Genomic DNA, 17,790 nt, shown 5'->3' on the forward strand with positions numbered 1-17,790 from the left:
ATACATGGGCGGGGAAGCACGGGGCAGTTATCTTTCCAAGAAAATGTACTTCCTAAATATGATTAGGTTTACTACATTGCCTAGAAATAGGCCTACATTTTGATCACCCATTTTTACCTGTCTGAAAAACTCCTAAAAGGTAGGCTACAAAAATAGCTCAAGAGAAAGTGCAAGTCTCTCCAACTCTGCTCTCTTCAAACTACATCTATCATCTTGGCTGATATAGCCCAGTAATACAATGTTAGGGCCATGTGAAAATGTCTGGTAATTTAACCTATTTCTTAAGTTATTTAAAATTGCTGGGACGTGAGCTGTGTCACATACGCCTAAAATAACATTGCTGGACTGTGGTTGAGTTTGGGTGAAAGTCGGACATAAAGCCAGCGGGGGCGGGCGGGATGAAGAAATCGACCCCGCGAAGACCTCTGCTGTACACCATGACAGTGAAACCTGTAACGTTAGAGCTGTTTATTACTGATAGTATCAATGTCAAAAGTAGGGAATTAGCTATGGAAAGTGACAGATCAATACCCAGCTAGCGATGAGGAATCGGCCCAGAAGCGGTCCCCGGGGGGCAGAAACTGATTGAATCGGGTGCCGGAATCAAAATGAATGACTGCCCAGAATCGGCCCAAGTACATCGGGCCATTTCCGTCTACCAGAATTCAGCCGACTTTGCTGGAATTTTACCAGAATCCCCTCTAGAAGTGGCCAGATGCAAATTTAAAATAAATGTATACAAAATGACCAGATTTAGTCAATTTAAATATTACTATTATACATACAAATTATACCCATCCAACATTTTAATGCTGATCATTTGCCTTCAACAGGAAAGACTCTTAAAGAATGTAATTTCAATGTTAAAACCTGTTGGGGATAGGGGGCAGTATTTGCACGGCCGGATAAAAACGTACCTGATTTAATCTGGTTACTACTCCTGCCCAGTAACTAGAATATGCATATAATTGTTTGATTTGGATAGAAAACACCCTAAAGTTTCTAAAACTGTTTGAATGGTGTCTGTGAGTATAACAGAACTCATATGGCAGGCCAAAACCTGAGAAGATTCCAAACAGGAATCGCCCTCTCTGACCATTTCTTGGCCTTCTTTGTCATCTCTATCCAAAACAAAGGATCTCTGCTGTAACGTGACACTTTCTAAGGCTCCCATAGGCTCTCAGAAGGCGCCAGAACGTTGAATGATGACTCTGCAGTTACTGGCTGAAAAACAGTAGCGCATTTGGTAAGTGGTCGATCTGAGAACAATGAGACGGGCGCACGCATGCACGTGAAGAGTCCATTTTCTTCTTTGAGTCTGAACGAAAACAACTTCTCCCGGTCGGAATATTATCGCTATTTTACGAGAAAAATCGCATAAAAATTTATTTTAAACAGCGTTTGACATGCTTCGAAGTACGGTAATGGAATATTTAGAATTTTTTTGTCACAAAACGCGCCGGGCGCGTCACCATTCGGATAGTGTCTTGAACGCACGAACATAAATGCAGCTATTTGGATATAACTATGGATTATTTGGAACCAAACCAACATTTGTTGTTGAAGTAGAAGTCCTGGGAGTGCATTCTGACGAAGAACAGCAAAGGTAATCCAATTTTTCTTATAGTAAATCTGAGTTTGGTGAGTACCAAACTTGGTGGGTGTCAAAATAGCTAGCCTGTGATCGCCGGGCTATCTACTCAGAATATTGCAAAATGTGCTTTCACCGAAAAGCTATTTTAACCTGTTATGGCTAGGGGGCAGTATTTTCACGGACGGATAAAAAACGTACCCGATTTAATCTGATTAGTGCCCCTGCCCAGAAACTAGAATATGCATATAATTATTAGCTTTGGATAGAAAACACTCCAAAGTTTCTAAAACTGTTTGAATGGTGTCTGTGAGTATAACAGAACTCATTTGGCAGGCCAAAACCTGAGAAGATTCTGTACAGGAAGTACCCTGTCTGACCATTTCTTGGCCTTGTTGATTATCTCTATCTATTACAGGGGATCTCTGCTCTTACGTGACACTTTCTCACATGGACTCTCAGAAGGCGGCAAAAAGCTGAATCGTGGCTTTGCAGGCTCTTGCTGAAACAAAGTAGCGCGTTTGGGTAGTGGCTGGTTACAGTACTGTGAGACTCAGGCTCGTGCCCGCGTCGACCGAAAGCTTTGTTTTCTTTCCTCTGTTTAGCTAAACGGAGATTCCCGGTCGGAATATTATCGCTTTTTTACGAGAAAAATGGCATAAAAATGGATTTTAAACAGCGGTTGACATGCTTCGAAGTATGGTAATGGAATATTTAGAAATCTTTTGTCACGAATTGCGCCATGCTCGCGACCCTGATTTACCATTTCGGATAGTGTCTTGGAACGCACGAACAAAACGCCGCAATTTGGATATAACGATGGATTATTTCGGACCAAACCAACATTTGTTATTGAAGTAGAAGTCCTGGGAGTGCATTCTGACGAAGACAACAAAGGTAATGAAACTTTTGTAATAGTAAATCTGACTTTGATCAGGGCTAAACTTGGTCGGTGTCTAAATGGCTAGCCGTGATGGCTGGGCTATCTACTGAGAATATTGCAAAATGTGCTTTCACCGAAAAGCTATTTTAAAATCGGACATATCGAGTGCATAGAGGAGTTCTGTATCTATAATTCTTAAAATAATTGTTATGTTTTTTGTGAACGTTTATCGTGAGTAATTTAGTAAATTCACCGGATGTTTGCGGGGGGTATGCTAGTTCTGAACGTCACATGCTAATGTAAAAAAGCTGGTTTTTGATATAAATATGAACTTGATTGAACAAAACACGCATGTATTGTATAACATAATGTCCTAGGAGTGTCATCTGACGAAGATCATCAAAGGTTAGTGCTGCATTTAGCTGTGATTTTGGTTTTTGTGACATTATATGCTAGCTTGAAAAATGGGTGTCTGATTATTTCTGGCTGGGTACTTTGCTGACATAATCTAATGTTTTGCTTTCGTTGTAAAGCCTTTTTGAAATCGGACAGTGCAATTTGATCATATTACTCCAGTGCTAGCCTCCCTACACTGGCTTCCTGTTAAGGCAAGGCCTGATTTCAAGGTTTTACTGCTAACCTACAAAGCATTACATGGGCTTGCTCCTACCTATCTTTCTGATCTGGTCCTGCCGTACATACCTACAGTGAGGGGGAAAAGTATTTGATCCCCTGCTGATTCTGTACGTTTGCCCACTGACAAAGAAATGATCAGTCTATAATTTTAATGGTAGGTTTATTTCAACAGTGAGAGACAGAATAACAAAAAAAAAACGCATGTCAAAAAATGTTATAAATTGATTTGCATTTTAATGAGGGCAATAAGTATTTGACCCCTTTCAATCAGAAAGATTTCTGTCTCCCAGGTGTCTTTTATACAGGTAATGAGCTGAGATTAGGAGCACACTCTTAAAGGGAGTGCTCCTAATCTCAGCTTGTTACCAGTATAAAAGACACCTGTCCACAGAAGCAATCAATCAATCAGATTCCAAACTCTCCACCATGGCCAAGACCAAAGAGCTCTCCAAGGATGTCAGGGACAAGATTGTAGACCTACACAAGGCTGGACTGGGCTACAAGACCATCGCCAAGCAGCTTGGTGAGAAGGTGACAACAGTTGGTGCGATTATTTGCAAATGGAAGAAACACAAAAGAACTGTCAATCTTTCTCGGCCTGGGGCTCCATTCAAGATCTCACGTCGTGGAGCTGCAATGATCATGAGAATGGTGAGGAATCAGCCCAGAACTACACGGGAGGATCTTGTCAATGATCTCAAGGCAGCTGGGACCATAGTCACCAAGAAAACAATTGGTAACACACTACGCCGTGAAGGACTGAAATCCTGCAGCGCCCGCAAGGTCCCCCTGCTCAAGAAAGCACATATACATGCCCGTCTGAAGTTTGCCAATGAACATCTGAATGATTCAGAGGACAACTGGGTGAAAGTGATGTGGTCAGATGAGACCAAAATGGAGCTCTTTGGCATCAACCCAACTCACCATGTTTGGAGGAGGAGGAATGCTGCCTATGACCCCAAGAACACCATCCCCACCGTCAAAAATGGAGGTGGAAACATTATTATGTTTTGGGGGTGTTTTTCTGCTAAGGGGACAGGACAACTTCACCGCATCAAAGGGACGATGGATGGGGCCATGTAACGTCAAATCTTGGGTGAGAACCTCCTTCCCTCAGCCAGGGCATCAAAAATGGGTTGTGGATGGGTATTCCAGCATGGCAATGACCCAAAACACACGGCCAAGGTAACAAAGGAGTGGCTCAAGAAGAAGCACATTAAGGTCCTGGAGTGGCCTAGCCAGTCTCCAGACCTTAATCCCATAGAAAATCTGTGGACGGAGCTGAAGGTTCGAGTTGCCAAACGTCAGCCTCGAAACCTTAATGACTTGGAGAAGATCTGCAAAGAGGAGTGGGACAAAATCCCTCCTGAGATGTGTGCAAACCTGGTGGCCAACTACAAGAAACGTTTGACCTCTGTGATTGCCAACAAGGGTTTTGCCACCAAGTACTAAGTCATGTTTTGCAGAGGGGTCAAATACTTATTTCCATCATTAAAATCAAATAATTTTATAACATTTTTGACATGCGTTTTTCTGGATATTTTTGTTGTTATTCTGTCTCTGTTCAAATAAACCTACCATTAAAATTATAGACTGATCATTTCTTTGTCAATGGGCAAACGTACAAAATCAGCAGGGGATCAAATACTTTTTTCCCCTCACTGTACACGTACGCTACGGTCACAAGACACAGGCCTCCTAATTGTCCCTAGAATTTCTAAGCAATCAGCTGGAGGCAGGGCTTTCTCCTATAGAGCTCAATTTTTATGGAATGGTCTGCCTACCCATGTGAGAGACGTAGACTCGGTCTCAACCTTTAAGTCTTTATTGAAGACTCATCTCTTCAGTAGGTCCTATGATTGCATGTAGTCTGGCCCAGGAGTGTGAAGGTGAACGGAAAGGCACTGGAGTCACCTGGCATGATGACTCCTTGTTGTCCCCAGTCCACCTGGCTGTGCTGCTGCTCCAGTTTCAACTGTCTGCCTGCGGCTATGGAACCCTGACCTGTTCACTGTGATTACTATTATTTGACCATGCTGGTCATTTATGAACATTTGAACATCTTGGCCATGTTCTGTTATAATCTCCACCTGGCACAGCCAGAAGAGTACTGGCCACCCCTCATAGCCTGGTTCCTCTCTAGGTTTCTTCCTAGGTTTTGGCCTTTTCTAGGGAGTTTTTCCTAACCACCGTGCTTCTACACCTGCATTACTTGCTGTTTGGGGTTTTTGGCTGGGTTTCTGTACAGCACTTTGATATATCAGCTGATGTAAGAAGGGCTAAATAAATCCATTTGATTAGATTTTTTTTTTATTAATTTGTAGACAAACTGGAATTAAAGCCAGACTAAGTCACTAGCACAGATGGAACTATCCAAGCAGAAGATACATCTTCTTCAAATGTTGATATTGGGTTGCGTTGACAACCAAACACAATTCAATATCAAGTTTGTGGACAAATACCCCCAATACATGCTAACATCCCCTGTTATTGGTAATGGTGAGAGGTTAGCATGTTTTGGGGGTATGATCTTTGACCCTCTGTAACTTTCTCACTCATCAACTTTTACGATTCATTCAGGATTATCCATAATCATGTTGGCATCCACATCAATGTAGAAATGTTAAGAAACATATTTTGTTCTTATTTATAATAAAAGTCATTCCAAAATGACACAATACGTTATTTACCATTCATTCAATCTGAAACACAACCAAAACTGCAAATGCATCCAACAAGTTTGTAGAACCACAAGCTTGAAGTAGTCATTGCACGCTAGGAATATGGGACCGAAAACTAAACTTTTGAATATTTTATTTATAAGAATCTTTAAGGGTGTCAATAATTTTAGATTTCCCCCTTACCCTCTACCCCTCCATCTCCTTCCCTTCTTCCTTTATACAGCCCTCCATTTCCAAGTTTGTATTATCAGCGTTCATGACCAGATTGTAAACTAATCTTGATTCTATAAACAGGAGGAGGACCGATCAGAGTCTAAAGCCAGCCCCGAGGAGGAGTTAACCAGAGAGAATGGCCCGAGATTCAAGTAGAACTGAGCCCAGACAGTACATGGCCAAATGTGCTGAGTTGCAGGTATTGTATAGCCTACCTGAAACTATGAACCTTTCTCCACTTTAATCTGGTGTCCTTAGACAAAACCTAGTCTATCTTGGCTAGTCTTAATATCAAAGACAATCATTTTACTAAAAGTAACCTAACAATGTCAAGTCCATCCAGAAATGTAACTCTGAATTTAGTGCACTAGATTAAAAGGAGCACTTGTCCATTATGCTAGTTTGTTAGCATACACAACTTGAAGATACTTGTTTTCTGTGTGTGTGTGTGTGTGTGTCCATGATCAAAAATGTGACAAACTGGGGACATTTTGTTGGTCCCCACAAGGTAAAATTCTATTTCTAGGGGGTTTACGGTTAAGGTTAGAATTAGGTTTGGGGTTAGGAGCTAGGAGCTAGGGTTAGTTTTAGGGTTAGGGTTTGGAGCTAGGGATAGGGAAAATAGGATTTTGAATGGGAGTGAATTGTGTGTCCCCACAAGGTTAGTTGTACAAGACCGTGTGTGTGTGTATTCTACAGGAGGAGGGTTCTGCCTAGCAGTTTCTGGCTCAGGCCAGTGAGACTTTAGCGCAGGCCATCAGCCTCTCTCTGCAACACAAACCCCCCCAGCTCCAACCTCTCAGAAGTCTGTCTCAATATGCTGGAGTGTCACGTCCGGTTTGACCCCTGTGCCACTGGTCAATACCTGGCCCTGTTTCAGGTATGTACTGTATGTGTGGGGGGAGGGGGGAGTGTGTGTGTGCATACATATAGAACTGTTTTATATCTGTGTGTGCACATGTGTACATGCATGTGTATGTCTGCGTGTCTGCATGTGTGTGTAGTTAGAGGCTGTCTTGGTCACTAAGATGTGTGTCACAGTCTAACTGTTTGTGTGTTAGTGTCCCTACTCCCTTCCCTTAAATCAGAGAGCTCAACATTGTGTGCTCTTGTTAATCTCTGTTCATCTCTATTCCCAGAGCTGCTCCTGCACAGCTATGATGGCTGACATTCTAAGATCGGATTGCAGTTACACTTGTGTGTGCCAGCGCTCTGCACTACTCAACCTACACAGGAACCTGCTCCTCTCACAGGAGACCACTAGCCTACTGAAGGGAGTGGAGGGCTCACTCAATTCAACAGATGTTTTCTAAGCCCCATATAGACATTCACTTGAGCACTCATTACTGGTTCCCCATAAATGTAATTCAATACATTAAATTAAGCCTCCTTTTGTTTCACACACTGAATGCCATGTGGTCTCACTGTGATGTATCCTCCATCTTTCTTAGCTGGCTAATTGCCCTTTAAATTGTGTGTTCATAATTTGACAAATCAAGCTTTGGATAAAGTATTTATTTGCAGTTACCATTTCAATTGTGTATCATATATAATGTGTACAAAATGTATCAACATGTATAACATTTGTGCCCAGGCCTACAGCCACCTGATCATTAACACCAACCACCTGAGTCTCCTGGTAGAGCTGCCCTCCAACCTGAAGATCCTGCTGCTTCAGCACACACAAGACAGGTACTTGTCAACCACAGGAGGCTGCTGAGGGGAGGACAGCTCATAATAATGGCCCGAACGGAGCCAATGGAATTCCATCAAACACCTGGAAACCATGTGTTTGACGTATTTGATACCATCCCACCTATTCCGCTTCCGTCATTACCACGAGCCCGTTCTCCCCAGTTAAGGTGCCACCAACCTCCTGTGAGTCAACATCAGCTTTTAGTCTATCTACCGTGTCAGACACATACAAGTACACAAGTCTACTCTGGCCCCATCTGGTACACTGGCTGAGGTGCTAAGTTCATGACCGATGGTCACATTAGGTTATTTTACATACTTTTTTTGGTGCAGAAGTGGCCCGGGTGCAATACTTGATGACACCACCGGAGGGCTAGTCACATCTTATGTCCTTTGTCGAATCAGCACAGTTAGACTCCTTCTAAACCATATAACATACTGTAAATGCCACCCATGTATATACTGTACTGTTATGACACAGTTTGCAGACAAATAAGTCAATTGTGTGTTCTTTTTTTAGGTCAACTCTCTGTGGAGCTTTCTATGAGAGGAGCATTAGGTGGTAACCAGTAGCAGGATTGCCTTAGATTATAGGTTTATTTGTGTGTGGGATTGTGAGGGAGGATGTTTTTCATTGATATTATATGGAATTTGTTTTTTAAGACTAGGCAAATATGCCATTGAAATGGCACAGCACTGAACTCAGCATTCAGACTTAAACTTTAAATAAATAAATTCCAGAGTAACATTTAGTTAGTACTACGGGTCTCTCCCTAACAACATGAAAGGTTCAAAGCTAATGTAGACAAAGAGACGTGGAGAGATGAACACTGAATAGTAAGATACCTGTACACAGACTCTTTCACGTCTGCCAGCACCATGCTTCACCGTAGCGATGGTGCAGGTTTCCTCCATACAGGCCCAAGAGTTCAATCTTGGTTTCATCAGACCAGAGAATCTTGTTTCTCATGGTCTGAGAGTCTTTAGGTGCCTTTTGGCAAACTCCAAGCAGGCTGTCATGTGCCTTTTACTGAGGAGTGGCTTCTGTCTGGCCACTGTACCATAAAGGTCTGATTGGTGGAGTGCTGCAGAGATGGAAAGTTCTCCCATCTCCACAGAGGAACTCTAGAGCTCTGTCAGAGAGACCATTGGGTTCTTGGTCTCCTCCCTGACCAAGGCCCTTCTCCCCCAATTGCTCAGTTTGCCAGCTCTAGGAAGAGTCTTGGTGGTGCCAAACTTCTTCCATTCAAGAATGATAGAGGGCACTATGTTCTTGGGGACCTTCAATGCTGCAGACATTTTTTGGTACCCTTCCCCAGATCTGTGCCTCGACACAATCCTGTCTCTGAGCTCTACGGACAATTCCTTTCAACCTCATAAGCCATGAGGTCGAAGGAATTGTTTTTGCTCTGACATGCACTGTCAACAGTGGGGCCTTAGACAGGTGTGTGCCAAATCATGTCTAATCAATTCAATTTACCACAGGTGGACGCTAATCAAGTTGTAGAAACATCTCAAGGATGATCAATGGACACAGAATGCACTGGAGCTCAATTTTGAGTCGCATAGCCATTGGTCTGAATACTTAAGGTATGTTTTTAATAAATTAGCAAAAAATTCAAAAAAATGTTTTTTGCTTTGTCATTATGTGGTATGGTGTGTAGATTGCTGAGGATTTTAATTTATTTAATCCGTTTTTGAATAAGGCTGTAATGTAACAAAATGTGGAAAAGATCAAGGGGTCTGAATACTTTCCGATGACACTGTATGGTGGTGGATCTTTGATCTATTTTACTTCTACTGGTCGTGGGGCCCTTGTTAAGGTCAATGGCATCATGAACTTTACGAAGTACCAGGAACTTTTTGCCAAAAACCTGGTTGCCTCTGCCAGGAGGCTGAAACTTTGCTACAAATGGATCTTCCAGCAAGACAACAATCTCAAGCACACTTTTTTTTTTTGTTAAACAAATCTCTTTCGCTAAGCAATTGTATTAATATAAAATAATATATATTTTCCCGTTTTTTAGCATACAATATAGCTCAGTATTTATTTTATACAGTCTTTTTGGATCCCACTGTATCACAACCACAACTGAAATACCAACAATTTCTCTAACAGTACTGAAAGTCACCACCAAACCACTGCTTTCACTAGAATAACCATGAGAAAGTCAGTTCTGGTGACTTTTCTACTCCAAAATGAATGAAAGTAAAATGATACTGTCACCATCTAAAATATAATTTCCCCCTGCACTGGTCTAGCTAATGATTAGCACAAATACAGATGGGCAACCACCCCATGCTTCAGCCTATTTATTTATATCCATTATGCTGAATCAGTTGGGCTACAAGTGATAATGCATATTGCTAAACAGCACAGCAGCCTGATAATATGGAGCAATATGTTGTTAGGCTCATTTATGCTTCCCAAACTTTCACCATGGGGGAACATCCTGTGTCCCCCCCATGCCCCTCATCTTCCCCAAATTAATGAACTGCTACTATTGTTACACAAAAATATGGTATAAGAATAAAAAATAAAAAAAACATTTCATATGTAGTTAATAAATTAGCCTTTTACAAAAAACAGTACATACATGACACATATACTGTATGTCTTTACTAATGCAGAGATGCCATGGCAATTTTGGTTGCATTTGAAGGTTTCTGTGGACAGACTGAACTAGGCCAATGTAATTTAGGTCATGCTACAGTACATCATAGGTTTAATGACCCTACAGGAGATAGAGACAGATGTAGAGGGTTGTGTGCTTGGTGAGGAGAGGACCTATTCCCCTCATCCCATAGTAAATGTTTTCCTAGAACTGTGACAAACATGGCTTGAAATATTCATACAGTACCTACGTTGTTAAACTTTAAATTACATGAAAATAATTAATCTATCAGGCTTTGGTTATCTTACCCCTTCTTGCCTCCTTCAGGTTCTGTTTATAGATGTAACTAAGCTGATGATACGACTACAACATAAATGTATTTTATTTTGGCATTTTTTTTATAGCAAGAAATAAATAAAAAATAGAGAGTCACATACATAAAATACATTACAAAACAAAATAACAGCAGGTATAATTTTCAGCAGCAGATACAATTTTAAAGTGCAGGTAGCATTATAACTTTGTAATAAATATCATTTAGATGTAATTTCATAATACAGATACATTTTTCAGAGCTTACCGAATCAACTAGTACCAAAAAATGTACATTAAATATGAAATAAGGGTACTTGCGGCGTCTCAGGATGCCCAAACACTTTAAGAGCTTTTTTCAATAAAAGGACAGTAAGGGATACCACAATTTCAGGAATGTGGGTCTGCAATTCTGTAAGTCCATTATACATTTTTCTCATGGCTAAAAATCTACAACTTGTTTTAACCACAATTGAAAAGTGGGTGGGTTTTCATTTTTCCAACACACGAGAATACAATTCTTTGCAAAGTATGAAATAATTATCAGTAAGCTTGTCTTGTCTGAGTCAAGCATTATATTCAGCATGTGTTTAAGGAGGTAAAGGCTTGGGGATTGTAGAGCACCAGAAATCTTAGCCTATTGCAGTGCCAGAATTGGTGCAAAAAAGTGTGTTTCTCGGTCCTACATTTTGGGCAATTTGGTGAAGAATACGGGAACATATGGTTTAATTTAACAGGGGTAAGATAACTCTAAAATAAATGTGTAGTTAGACTCCTTTATATTCGGAGTAGTAAGTGTGTAGTGGATCTTATTACAGATCTCCAACCATACCTCAAATTACATACCTCATCATTTCCCCACATCCTTTGCAGGGGGATAAAGGCAGATTCACATTGTCTGGATAGTGTACAATACATCTTATCAAATGTTCCTTTGATAGATATAGATGTGGTTATTAACTCTTCAACTTTTGACAAACGAGATCTAAACTGTCCTACTTTAACAAACAGAGAACATTTCTGAGTTGAAGATACGTAAATAAAAAAATCTGTACCAGGGATGTTGTAATCATTATGGATTTCGATAAATTACTTCATTGTATTCAATCCACTATGGAACAGGTCAGCGAACCTCCTAAGACCCAAATGTGTTGAGTTTGTGCCCCCCCCCCCCCCCCATAGATTCATGTTTGACCAGAGTACTTAATTTTGAGCTTTTTGTTACACAATATAAACCTTGATACACATTTTTTCAAATAATAAAACATAATATGGTAAGTAACAGGGCAACATTTGAAATTGATTATTCATTCTCTAGAGAACGTTTCCTAACATTTCTGATGATAAGACTTGATTGTCTTTTATTTATAAGCCTACATAGACATTTGAGATTCATCTCACAGCCTGTCTGGATATAAAACAAGTGTAACAAACATCATACATGCAGTCAACATTTTGAACCTCTGAAATTGTCTACAATTAAGTGAAGTATTAAAAATACAACAAATGTAGTTTATTTTCAAGGATGACGTTTTCTAAACCATTGCAAAAATATTTACATTTTGGAATTTCCAACGTAAGCTTCTCTACCATCAAAAAGGTTGAATAATTTGCATAACACCAGTCGGTGCTCAAAGGTTACAGACTTAAATGAGCAGAGACGTAAACAAGGAATTTGGAATCTGGTGTGTGTGTCTCTACGCGTGTGTCTGTCTGTGTGACGCATGTACACACGTCACCGTAAGCAGGGTTAGTTGTGGAGTATTAGGAAAAAAATGACATTTATTTTCCACACCTAGGACCAACATTACCATAATTTGACATCTATAGTTTACCATTGTGTCAAGAAGATGTAGTGCCTGAAGACACTTTTGGAAAGGGCTATTTGTTATTCTACACAGTACTTTGCATGAAACATGCACATGATGAATTCGAACATACAATAAACAGACTGCCTTTAGGAAAGCAATGCTTATTTTGTTTAAGTGTATGTCTATTGTTTCTGCATTTTATTTTTTACAGGAGATATGTTTACTGAACAGTAATAGTACACGGTCTGACGTTTGAGGGTTTAATGCTTTGCAAATCTGGTTTGCTAATCTCGGTTAATCCAGAACTAAAATCTTTGCGCAATTTGGTGAGGGATAGTCTGCCCACGAAGGCTTACGTAGTCTGTCAATGTGAGATTACTAGTTTGCAAATGGTCACAACAGAAGTAAAGACAGTAAGAGTGGGTCATAGGAAAAGTTTCGGAGTGTTGCTCTATTCTTTCAACATTGTCAATGAAATCTAAATGTCATTGGCTTTGGCAATAAACCTGAAAGTAAAGTCATTTGAATTTCAGTCAAAATGCTGTGTAATTTAAATTGCCAGACAACTGCTTCCTGTATTAATTCTGCATCCTGTTTGTGACAGTTGAAAGTGACAACAAAAAAAAGACCAAAGGTAGAAGGAAACCAAGGGGAAGGGAGATCAAAGCAAAGCCATCAAAGTGGTGAGTTCAGTAAATTAATCTGTGCCTGCCAGATGCAATATTGCAATATTACTTTTACCTAACTCAGCACAGGCAATTATGTAAGAAATGTATTAAGTCCCCTTGCTTGCAACTTCTCAATCAAATAGATAATGTTTCTGTAATGATCCTGTGTCTGGCTTCTAAGTCATATTTATCCTCTCTCTCTTTCTCTCATTTTCTCCATTCAAGTCCATTTTTTTCTCTTTCCCCTCTTGTTGTGTGCAGAGGGGCAATTGAATTCAAGCTTCACAAAAGATAAATCAATTGTTAAATAATTTGTAGCCTGTCTTATGGGTAACACGGTTGACGTGTTATGCTCGACCCACTCAGTTTTCCACCGCCACAAAAAAATAAAAATAGCAAAAGAGTAGAACCAGCTCACCTGATTTTACACTATGTTAGATGTTCAATATCTATTTAGGAAACAATGACAGTATTTAAAAAGGAATAGTTTGTCTTTGTATTTTTTGTTTTTGTTTTTTATTGCAAAAATCTATACAATCAATGTGTTTATGGTATAAGGCACTGTGAAAGCAGTCCTAATTGAGCATTTATGTTTCACCACCACCCTGTGGTGAACACCAATATACAATGCATTCAGAAAGTAATCAGAGCCCTTGACTTTCTTCACATTTTGTTACGCTACAGCTTTATTCTTATTCTAAAATTGATTAAATAGTTTTTCCCCTCAAACTGCATACACAATACCCCATAATGTCAAAGAAAAAGAAAATTGTTGTTAAGAAATTGTTGCAAATTTATATAACCCCCCGGAAATATCACATTTACATAAGTATTCAGACCCTTTACTTAGTACTTTGAAACACCTTTAGCAGCAATTACAGCCTTGAGTCTTCTTGGGTATGACACTACAAGCTTGGCACACATGTATTTGGGGAGTTTCTGCCATTCTTCTCTGCAGATCCTCTCGAGCTCTGTCAGGTTGGATGGGGAGTGTCGGTACACAGGTATTTTCAGGTCTCTCAAGAGATATTTGATCCGGTTCAAATCCGGGCCACTCAAGGACATTCAGAGACTTGTTCCAAAGCCACTCCTGTGTTGTCTTGGCTGTGTGCTTAGGGTCGTTGTCCTGTTGGAAGGTAAACCTTGGCCCCAGCCTGAGGTCCTGAGCACTCTGGAGCAGGTTTTCATCAAGGATCTCTCTGTACTTTGCTCTGTTCTTCTATACCTCGATCCTGACTAGTCTCCCAGTTCCTGCCACTGAAAAACATCCCCACAGCATGATGCTGCCACCACCATGCTTCACCGTAGCGATGGTGCAGGTTTCCTCCAGATGTGATGCTTGGCATTCAGGTCAGAGTTAAATCTTAGTTTTATCAGACCAGAGAATCTTGTTTCTCATGTTCTGAGGGTCTTTAGGTGCCTTTTGGCAAACTCCAAGCGGGCTGTCATGTGCCTTTTACTGAGGAGTGGCTTCTGTCTGGCCACTCTACCATAAAGCCCTGATGGGTGGAGTGCTGCAGAGATGGTTGTCCTTATGGAATATTTTCCCATCTCCACACAGAGGAACTCTGGAGCTCTGTCAGAGTGACCATCGGGTTCTTGGTCACCTCCCTGACCAAGGCCCTTCTCCCCCGATTGCTCAGTTTGGCCGGGCGGCCAGCTCTAGAAAGAGTCTTGGTGGTTCAAAACTTCTTCCATTTAAGAATGATGGAGGCCATTGTGTTATTGGGGACCCTTCCTCAGATCTGTGCCTTGACACAAAACTGTCTCGGAGCTCTACGGACAATTCCTTCGACCTCATGGCTTGGTTTTTGCTTTGACATGCACTGTCAACAGTGGGACCTTAAACAGGTGTGTGCCTTTCCAAATCTATGTCCAATCAATTGAATTTACCACATGTGGACTCCAATCAAGTTGTAGAAACATCAAGGATTATCAATGGGAACAGGATGTACCTAAGCTCAATTTCGAGTCTCATAGCAAAGGGCCTGCATACTTTTGTAAATAAGGTATTTCTGATTTTTATTAAGAAATTTGCAAACATTTCACTTTGTCATTATGAGGTATTTTGTGTAGATTGAATATTTTTTTAATATAAGGAATTTTAAAATAATGCTGTAACGTAACAAAATATGGAAGGGGTATGAATACTTTCCGTCAATGTATGTTAAAAATTGTTTCCTAACGCCCACATGATCAGACTGAGCAGCTAGGACGTGGGAGGCTGAGGTTATTTATGTGTTCTGGTATTTGCGCTTGGGCTTCAGAAATTCTTAAGGCTAGGCGTTCCGCTAGCGGGACAACTTCAGGTGAAACTGGAGGGCGCGCAATTCAAATAAAATAATAATGTAAATTATGGATATTAAACATTTAGGTACATACAAGTGTCTTATATCGGTGGAAATCTTGAATTCTTGTTAATCTAACTGCACTGTCCAATTTACAGTAGGCATTACAGCGAAAGCATGCCATGCGATTGTTTGAGGACGGCCCCCACATCAAAATATTTTTCCACCGGCACAGGTTTCATAAATTCACAAATAGCGATTAAATATTCACTTACTTTTTGAAAATCTTCCTCTGATTTGTCATCCAAAGGGTCCCAGCTACAACATGTAGTGTTGTTTTGTTAAAAATATAAAATCCTTTATATCCCAAAAAGTCTGTTTAGTTGGCGTCATCGATTTGAATAATCCACTCGTTCAACATGCCAAGATAGGAATCTGAAAATCTACCCCTAAACTGTTTCAACAAGTCAAAATGCGTTTCTATTTAATCCTCAGATACCCTAAAATGTAATTAATCTATAATATTTCATACGGAAAGAAGTATGTTCAATAGGAAAACAATATTAGCAGGTGCGTGTCCTCTTCATTGCGCGCGCACACACAAATTTCCAAGTCTGTGTCTCTGTAGTAAAACTCATTATTCTTACTCGTTTTGGAAGAAACTAAACCCAGTGGAAGCCATAGGAATTGCATACTTGGAGCTAGATTTAATTATTTCCCTATAAGTACCAATGTCAGAGCATGGGCTCTCAAAAAAAAAGAATCAGTTTGGTTTTTCTTTGGATTTTCTCCTACCATATCTATTGTGTTATAGTCTCCTACATTATTTTAACATTTCTACAAATGTCAACGTGTCTTCTTTCCAATGGTACCAATTATATGCATATCCTGGCTTCAGGGCCTGAGCAACAGGCAGTTTACTTTGGGCACATCAGTCAGGCGGAAATTGAGAAAAAAGGACCCTAGCCTGAAGAAGTTGGGCATGCTTGTTATCTGAGAAATAGATTTCAAATTGGTCGGTATTTTAGGGAAAAAGCTGACACTAAAAGAAGAAAATCAAACTAAAAAATGTTTCCAACATCCTCTGAAGAAGGTTCTTGAAACTCATACCAAACAAACAGACCAACAAAAAAAAGGTCGGTATTGGATACAGTTCCATAAAGGTTGAGGGCACCGAGCTTGGATGTTGGGATGTTGGCAAGAAAGAGCTCCATTCCATGGAAGATGAAAGCACTGCAGTTTGTAAGCAGCTGCTCCACCTCCGAGACTGACAAACACATTTCATTGTTAGTGGAGCAGAGTGCAGCAGGCCATGCAAATACATCACGTGAAAAACATCAGCCATGAGATTGGTATGCATATGTGACCCTACCGGAGCACTTGTGTCAGTACTGCTAATGAGTGTGTTGAGTGAAGGTGACTCTTGACCTGGGGGTGTGTTCACTCCACATGAAGCCCTCCCACAGTGGGGTGAACTGCTGGCTGTATGCCTCCAGTCCTCTTCATCCTCTCTGTCTGCCTTCTGACACACACACACAGAATGAACATAACATTTACAGGTATTGGATCTAGTGATAAAATGACATTCTCATTGTATGAGGTACATAATTGTAGGACCACCTAATGTAGAAGCTGGATTACAGAATCTAAATCTAAGCTGTACCTAAAAATTGCACTGCAAAAAAATTGGGGACCTGAGAGCAGAGAGGAAGACATGTCGGCAAACAGAAAATTGACAAATTAAATCACTGCAAAATGTTCTTGCTGAGACTGAAAAGGGTTATTAGCTCTAAACACAGATATCCATAACCGCGGAAGATGTTTGGGGTAGGAGGTGCTGCGATTTAATGTTTTGGTCGGTGTTTGGTGGGGGTGGGGGGTGCTGTATCAATCCGCTAATACAGGACAAGTAAAGGCCCAGTGCACTACTTTTGTGAGAAAAAAGTATATACTTCTAATATATACTTTTTAATTCAGATTTTTCAGGGGGTGCCGAAGCACCCCTACTTCCCACGGCTATGCAGGTACCTCATTACTACACTCACGCTTAGGGACACCAACATAAATGTCAGGTTAAAAACTCTGATCATTACAACCACTTCTATTGGCATATTTTCATGCTTATTAAACCCTCTAGAGTCTATGTCTGGGGGTTGGTTCTACTACGCTAGCATATGGAATTGTTTTAAGATAGCTAAATGATCCTTGGTATGACTATTTGATTTAGAATTTTTGGACCACTTTATATATATAAAGATTTACAAATAATTTAATGAAACATTGAATGTGGCCTTACTGCTATAAGTCTATAGAAACACATTGAGTAACATTCATACATGGGGAAAAAAAAACAGATAATAAAAAAGAAATTCTCAAAAGGAAGTTTTGAAATGTCTG

The sequence above is a fragment of the Salmo salar genome, chromosome ssa18 (assembly GCF_905237065.1).
Source record: "Salmo salar chromosome ssa18, Ssal_v3.1, whole genome shotgun sequence".
NCBI classification, from domain to species: Eukaryota; Metazoa; Chordata; class Actinopteri; order Salmoniformes; family Salmonidae; genus Salmo; species Salmo salar.